Source organism: Elaeis guineensis, chromosome 6 (genome assembly GCF_000442705.2).
Source record: "Elaeis guineensis isolate ETL-2024a chromosome 6, EG11, whole genome shotgun sequence".
NCBI classification, from domain to species: Eukaryota; Viridiplantae; Streptophyta; class Magnoliopsida; order Arecales; family Arecaceae; genus Elaeis; species Elaeis guineensis.
Window position 1 is genome coordinate 89584190 of NC_025998.2, and position 7384 is coordinate 89591573.

Below are 7384 nucleotides of genomic sequence, written 5' to 3' on the forward strand. Positions count from 1 at the left end.
CAGATTTAATAATCAGATTATAAATTAAATCTAATCTAAGAAATAATCTAAGCATGTATAAATAATCATGTAATAAAGAACCTAGGCTCTGATACCAATTGAAGGAACCAGATCTAGGGTTTCAGGATTAGATCTTGAAACTTTTTCAAGATCATACAGTGGAAGACTAAAATAAATCAAAATTTATTTTCTAAAATCAGAGAATCCCTAGATCTAAGATCCTATTACATAATTATTACATAACATTAAATCAAAAATTAAAATATATAAATATAGCATGAACTACATGTTGATCATATCAACATGTTTCTATACTACATCTAATGTATGTATTAAACAATAGATCAGATCTATTACCTTGCAAGTTAGACGCTCTAACCTCGCTGATCCGGGCTTAAGGATGATGTTGCAAGCCGCACACGCGTCCGGCCTCTAGGAGTCATCCACACAAGCCCACGAATCTCGATCAGAAGTCCTGCTTCAGGAAATCAGCACAGTATGCTAGTACTGCGCTGATCCTTCTTTGATGGTTGATCAGGTGCCTCTTTCTTCTTGATTTGGACTCTTTCAAAGATGGAAAGTAAAAGGAGGAGTTTCAGATCTGAGACGCTCTCAGGAAACTCAAGATAGAGGGAGGAAAGATATGAAAACAAAAAACCCTAGAAGAATACCCTCTTCTTCTTCACGTTTTTCTCTCTAGATACCCTAACTTGCGTCTTTTATATCTCCACGACCCAAAGGTCTTTCTCTCTGAATTTTGGATGGCACAAAGGTCTCTCAAATTTCTATCTTCTTCGAAAATTTTATGAAGAAACTCATTTTATACAGAGAGATATGATAGAGTCCTTGTCTAGGTCAAATACCTAGTCAAGACTTATCCAAACATGGCAAGTTAAGGGGCACCCAACTCTTGAGCACCTCCTCCTTATTTTCGTGCATGGATTACCAGCAAAGGGTGCACAATGTAAACCCTAAAATCCATGAAAATTCTAAAAAAAAATTGGATAAATTCGGTACAAAATTGAAAGAGTTTTGGATTTCTAAAACTCTATCTCATAGAATTCGAAATCCAAACTTATTCCTTTTTTATTTGATCCAAACCACCTTCCATGTAAGAAAGAAAAGAGGAAACCTTTTGTGAACATGGGAGAGACCTGGGAGAGGGCTTTTGTCGCACAAAATAAGTGGAGATTGACGTTGAATAAGAGAGAGGGCATGGGGAAGGCTTATATGGCGTAAGGTGGAATCCTAGTCTTACTAGGATTCTATCTCATGACTTGTTTTAATTTGGTTTCTCAAACTAAATCAAACCAAAATTAGATCAACCTAATTAAAATAGGTCTTAACCTAATTAAGAACCTAATTTAATCAGATTAAATTAGATTTAAATCTGATTTAATTTTTTAATCAAATTAGAAATTAGATTGACCCAAGTCCTAGTTGAACTAGGACTAGTTTTTTCTTGCACTTGGCTTATCTAATAAACCAATTGGACTTGATCCAATCAAGTCCAAACTAAATCTAATTAAATTATATTTAATTAGACATAATCTCAACCCATTGGCTTAATCAAATTAAGCCAATTAGCAATCGAATTGCTAATCGATCCTCCTGCAACACTTGCACTGAGTTAAATATCAATCGTATTGATCATTTAACCCTAGAACGATTCTTAATCATTGATCAACCATCCGATCGGATCATGAACTCTAATGTGTGTGACCTCATAGGTCCGAACCTAAGCCGGTAGCACAGGAATAAATTTTTGTACCAATTGAAGTGACCATCTAGCAATGGTATCTGACGATCGGATAGGTCGATTGTGTAAAACAACATCTTTAGAACCCATGCAGATATAGTTTTCATATAATTCATCCCCTTGACCAAAATGATCATAGGACACCTCAGAGTTTAACTGTCAACTCTGATCAGGTTGTCCATATTGTATTTCAAAATATCAAATCCATCTGATGGATTACCCTGGCCAAGGTTTTGCTAAATTGAAATACAGCGACTCATTCTTCTCCAACTCTTGGAGTGGTCAATCCCATCTCGATCACACTCTGACTTCGCAAGTACTTGACTATGCCCAGAAGCCTTCCGTCCCTGAATTAGAAATTCAGTTAGTCCAGTACCAAAGCACAGTGAGTTGCTTGTAAGTCACTGAGGCGATCTCAAGTCTAAGGGACACTTATACCTATATCCCATCAGAGATATTCTCGACAGCAGAAAACTCTGAAGTTGGTCACGTTCAATGACGATGTACCCTTACATCTCACCTATATGCCATACCAGTGTCTCCACACTCTTTGGTTAAGAGAACAACCAACCCATATGGCCTACAGCGACCTATGCTCGATAAAAGCTGTCATCCTTATTAACAGCTTATCATTTGGTCGTGAACAGTTTTAAGGACTAATCGATAAATCCTCTCTTTATCGAACTTAAATAGTCCTAAGGACTTCATCATAACAACGGAGTTCATTAGAAGATGAAAGCTTATGATGAAGATGCCAAATATATTTTATTTATTAACAAATCAATTATAATACTTGGTTGCTCAACCGTCAACAGCTTGACGATTGACTTTATGGGACACATTTCCCAACAGTCACTGGTAGATTGTGAGAGCTCACTAGGATTATTTAAGATTGATAGTTTTTGATGAGTTAGAGTAGCATTGTTCTGATCCATTGAAAAGAGTTTTGATGATATTTTGATAGCGATCATTGTATATCTCATTACTATATAAAATTGAACCTATAGGGTTACACAATAAAGAGATTAAATCTGAAATAAGTAATTAGACTTATGAAGTCTCAATTGGATTTAAAAAAATCTTATTGGGCTCAGGATAACCTTACTAGCACATGGTGACCTAATTTTCTCTTTGTACTTGAATTATTTATTTGATAAGATTAATTCAAGTTTAATTATCTGCTAATAACTTTAATGAATTAGATTCATTAAGTTTCAATTGTTAGGTGCCTAAGATTTTGGATCATATGGATTAAGGAAACAAACTCTTAATTAATTTTCTTGATTATTTGGATGAGGCGCCACTTGATTTGATCAAGTTAGGTGTGCCCATCTATAAGAGGGCATGTGGGACTAGATTGGGGCATCCTATAAGTGTTATGTGGCATGTGCAAAAGTGGGTGCAAAGGCTCTAATAGTTGGCGTCTAATAGATCTCCTAAAGGAGGTCAAATAACTAAAAGAATAAAGATTCTTAATGCAAGTAAGACTTGTATTAAGGTGCTATTTGATTTTGAATAGGATTCAAACATTTTGCCTATTTAAAGAGGCTTTTCTTAAGGCTCCTTAGATCTAAATTCTAGCAGCCCATGTCTCCCACAAGTGCTCCCCATGCCCCCTTTCTCTTCTTCCTCTCTTCTCCCCTAAGGTCCCAACACCCAAAGGTGTTGGGCATCCCATATCTCCATGCCCAAGAGGAGCTTGGGTGTCTCCTTGCTTGCTGATTTTCAGACCTTGATTGCTTCATAATCAAAGGAAGAAGAGCAAGAAAAAGATCAAAGAGTTGATTGCGATCTAGACTTCGTTCAGATTTGCAGGATGATTATTCTTAGAGAAGAAAGATCAATATCAAAGAGGACTATTTCAGGCTGATTTTGAGTGGATACCCATAGAGGTTGGATACTTGCATGGCTAAGAAAGAACCTACTCTCTTTCAGATCCAGATTTGAAGAAAAAAATATGAAACAGATATGTGATTCGATCATATATTCAATTAAAGCATAAAATTCAGTATATGTTCAATTTCAGCATATGAAGTAGATCCTTGTATTCTATGTTTTATGCATATATGATTAAGATTAAAATAATTTTAATCTTCTATTCTTTTATATTATTTAGAAAAAAAAATTGAAACATACATGCATGCCCCGACATGAAATTTCAATAGTGGTATCAAAGTCATAGCTTTCATATACATGAAATTGACATACAAATTTTGAAAATAATTTTAAAATCTAATTTTTTTTTATACATAAGATGTATAGATGATTGCTTTGAATCTAAAATCTATTTTAGATTTAATTTTCAGTTCATATATTTGATATGAAAATATATGCATAGATCTAAAATTTGTTCTAGATCGATTTTTAGTTTATGTATATGTGATATATAGATGCATACATAAATCTAAAAATTAATTTGATCTGATTTATGATTCATATATGAGATATATGATTATATATTAAGATCTAAAAATTATTTTTAAAATAATTCATGATTTGTATATAAGATATATGATATCATGTTATGATCTGAATTTTTATTTAGATCTGAATTTTGCATGCATATATGAGATATATGCTTATATGTTAAATATAAAAATTAGTTTCATGATTTAAAACTTATCTTTTATGTAAAAAATTTAGATCTAAAATTTAATTTTGAAATCTGAAATTTATGTTTGTGCATGAGAATTTTGATCATAGATAAATCAAAAATTAGATCACATAATTAAATTACATCTAAGATTTTTGATTTGAACATAATGGGTTTAATTCGATTAAGTAATTGATCTATCCAAATTAAATGTTAATTAGGGTTAGGTCAATTAAGTTATAAGATCATGTAATTGTTGTTGATCAAATTGATTAAATTTTATATGTACAATCAATTAACCTAAAGATCTAATTCGGCTCGATGGTTTGAGCCTAATTCACTTAAGCTAACCTATTTGAACCAATTGACCTATTAGTGTCTAAGATAAGTAATTAAGAGATGATTATTTAATTAATTTTGTTCACTGATCTGATCAATTTATGGATGTTTAAGAAAAGCAATGAGGGGACCCCCACCAATCTCCACTTACCTAGCCAATTTGAAAGATTGTGTCTTGAATAAGGTTGCTTGGTGGTTTAGTTCAGCCTATGCCAATTAGATCGGTCATATGATGATTGATAAATGAGACCTAAACTTAAACCTCCCCATAAATATTAAGTCCATAGGTCTTCCACAGTTGTAGATGTGCGAGCATGCTACCAGTGTTGATTGTTCTCGGTTGGTTACAGTAATTCAGTTGCATCAAAAATAAGCAACCACTCTATTACCAAAAAGTTGCTCTAGGATAAAGATGGGGTTGGGCCCAATAATTATTAAATGAGGGTCCCAATGATGGCCTTGCACCTACTTGTGAATGGTGGGTCAGGCTTAACTAAGGAGTGTGGTCAATAACTGTTAGGTGAGCTCACATGACTTAGAGACCAAGTCGCTGTAACATGCTTAGAGAAGCATCTAAGCAAAGAGTTATTCACGTGTCGGTGTGTGTGTTAGCAATAACTATTAGGTGAGGTACATGGCATTGGTGGGACCGCAACACCCACTAAGAATCCAGTTGTCATATTGGGATTTTTGTTTTCCACCTGAAGAGTAGAGGGATCCAAAAAATTAGTGAAAGTTATTATTTGCTTCTTAAAGTTTTTAGAGCAAATATAAATTTAAAGCATAAAAATCTAACTTGAATCTCTACTCTCACAGTTAAGCAATGTCAACTTTAAACCCTCTAGCCTGCATCCTTGAATCCATTATTTGACCAAAACAAACTATAAAGACTAGCTATAAAATCTCAAGATTGTCTTAACTTCAGAAAAACTAGGTCATGTACTTAATCAAGAACTCCAAGCATTACCAAACCATCCTACTGCTGAGCAAAGAATAGCTTATGAGAAGTGGACGGATGGAGACAGTAGGGTCAAGAGCTATATACTGGCATCCATGTCAAATGGTTACAAAGCCAGCATGAGTATATGCCCACTGCTAGGGCTATGATCACTCACCTATAAGAGTTGTATAGTGAGCAGAGATGGACAGTGCGCTTCGAAGTATCCAAGAGACTCTTCAATTTGAAAATATGCAAAGGGCAGTCTATCCATGAGCACTGTATGATAGTGATCAAAGACATCGAGGAGCTTGAGAAGCTCGGGCTTGATATGCAAAAGAAATTATAGATGGATTTGATCCTTCAATCCCTTACAAGTTCATATAGTCAATTTATTATAAATTTTTATATAAACAAACTTGATTGTACAATACCTAAACTGATCAACATATTGGTTACTATTAAGGGAACCTTGAAGAGTTCAAAGGGCACTATTCTCGCTGTAGAGTAGACTTCTTCCAAGAGAAAGTTTGGTTAGAAGAAGAAGACTAAATCTGCTAAGAAGCAGAAGAAAAAGAGTAAGCCAAAGAAGGACATTCCAAAGAAGGCTGAAGCAAAGAAAAAATATTTCCACTATGATGCTGAGGCCACTAGAGGATGAACTGTCCACTCTATTTGGAGAGCCTAAAGATCAAAAAGGATGATAAACCTTCAGAAGGTATGCTCATAATTGAATCTAACCTTATGGTTTCTTCTACTTTTAGTTGAGTATTAGACTCTGATTCGAGTACTCATATATGTACTTCAATATAGGATCTAATAGAAAATAAGAAGTTGAGGAAAGATGACATGATCTTTTAGATCGATAATAGAGTAAAAATTACTGCAGAAGTCATTGACACTTATCCTCTTCGATTACCATCAGAATTTAGATTAGATTTGAAAGACTATTATTTTTTTTCTGTAACTAATCAGAATTTGATTTCTGTGTCTGTGTTAGCACAGGATGGTTTTGATTTTAATTTTAATAAAGATTTTTATTTTATTTATTTATGAAATAAATTATTTGCATGTGGTCTTTTAATTGACAGTCTTTATCACTTGCAAATTGATGCAAATGTAAATTTAAATAAGCAAATAGTAAGTACCCTAAGCCAAAAGAGATCCAAAAATAAAATTAACCAAAAGTACTTATGGTATCATAGACTAGGCCATATTGAAGAGGACAGGATAAAGAAACTGAAATAGGATGGGATCCTTGGCTCTTTTGATTTAGAGTCGTATCTAGCTTGTGAATCTTGTCTTCAAAGAAAAATAGCCAAGTTATCCTTTGTGGGACATAAAAAAAGACCTATTGAGTTACTTGTCCAGGTATACACCAATGTGTGTGGACCATTTGATGTGCAAGCCAAGAATGGTTATAGCTACTTCATCACGTTTACCGATGATCTATCATGGTACGGATATGTATATCTGATGAAATATAAATCTGAAGCCTTCGAAAAGTTTAAAAAATTTAAAAATAAAATAAAAAAATAAACAAATAAATTCATTAAAATTTTTTGATCTGATCGAGAAAGAGAATACTTTAGTCAAAAATTTTTAGGATATCTGGACAATAGCATAATCTCTCAATGAACTCCTCCTGAAACACCTCAGCTCAATAGGATATCCGAAAGGCGGAATAGGACTCTATTAGATATGGTCAGATCTATGATGAGCTTCACTGATTTATCCTTATATTTTTGGAGACATG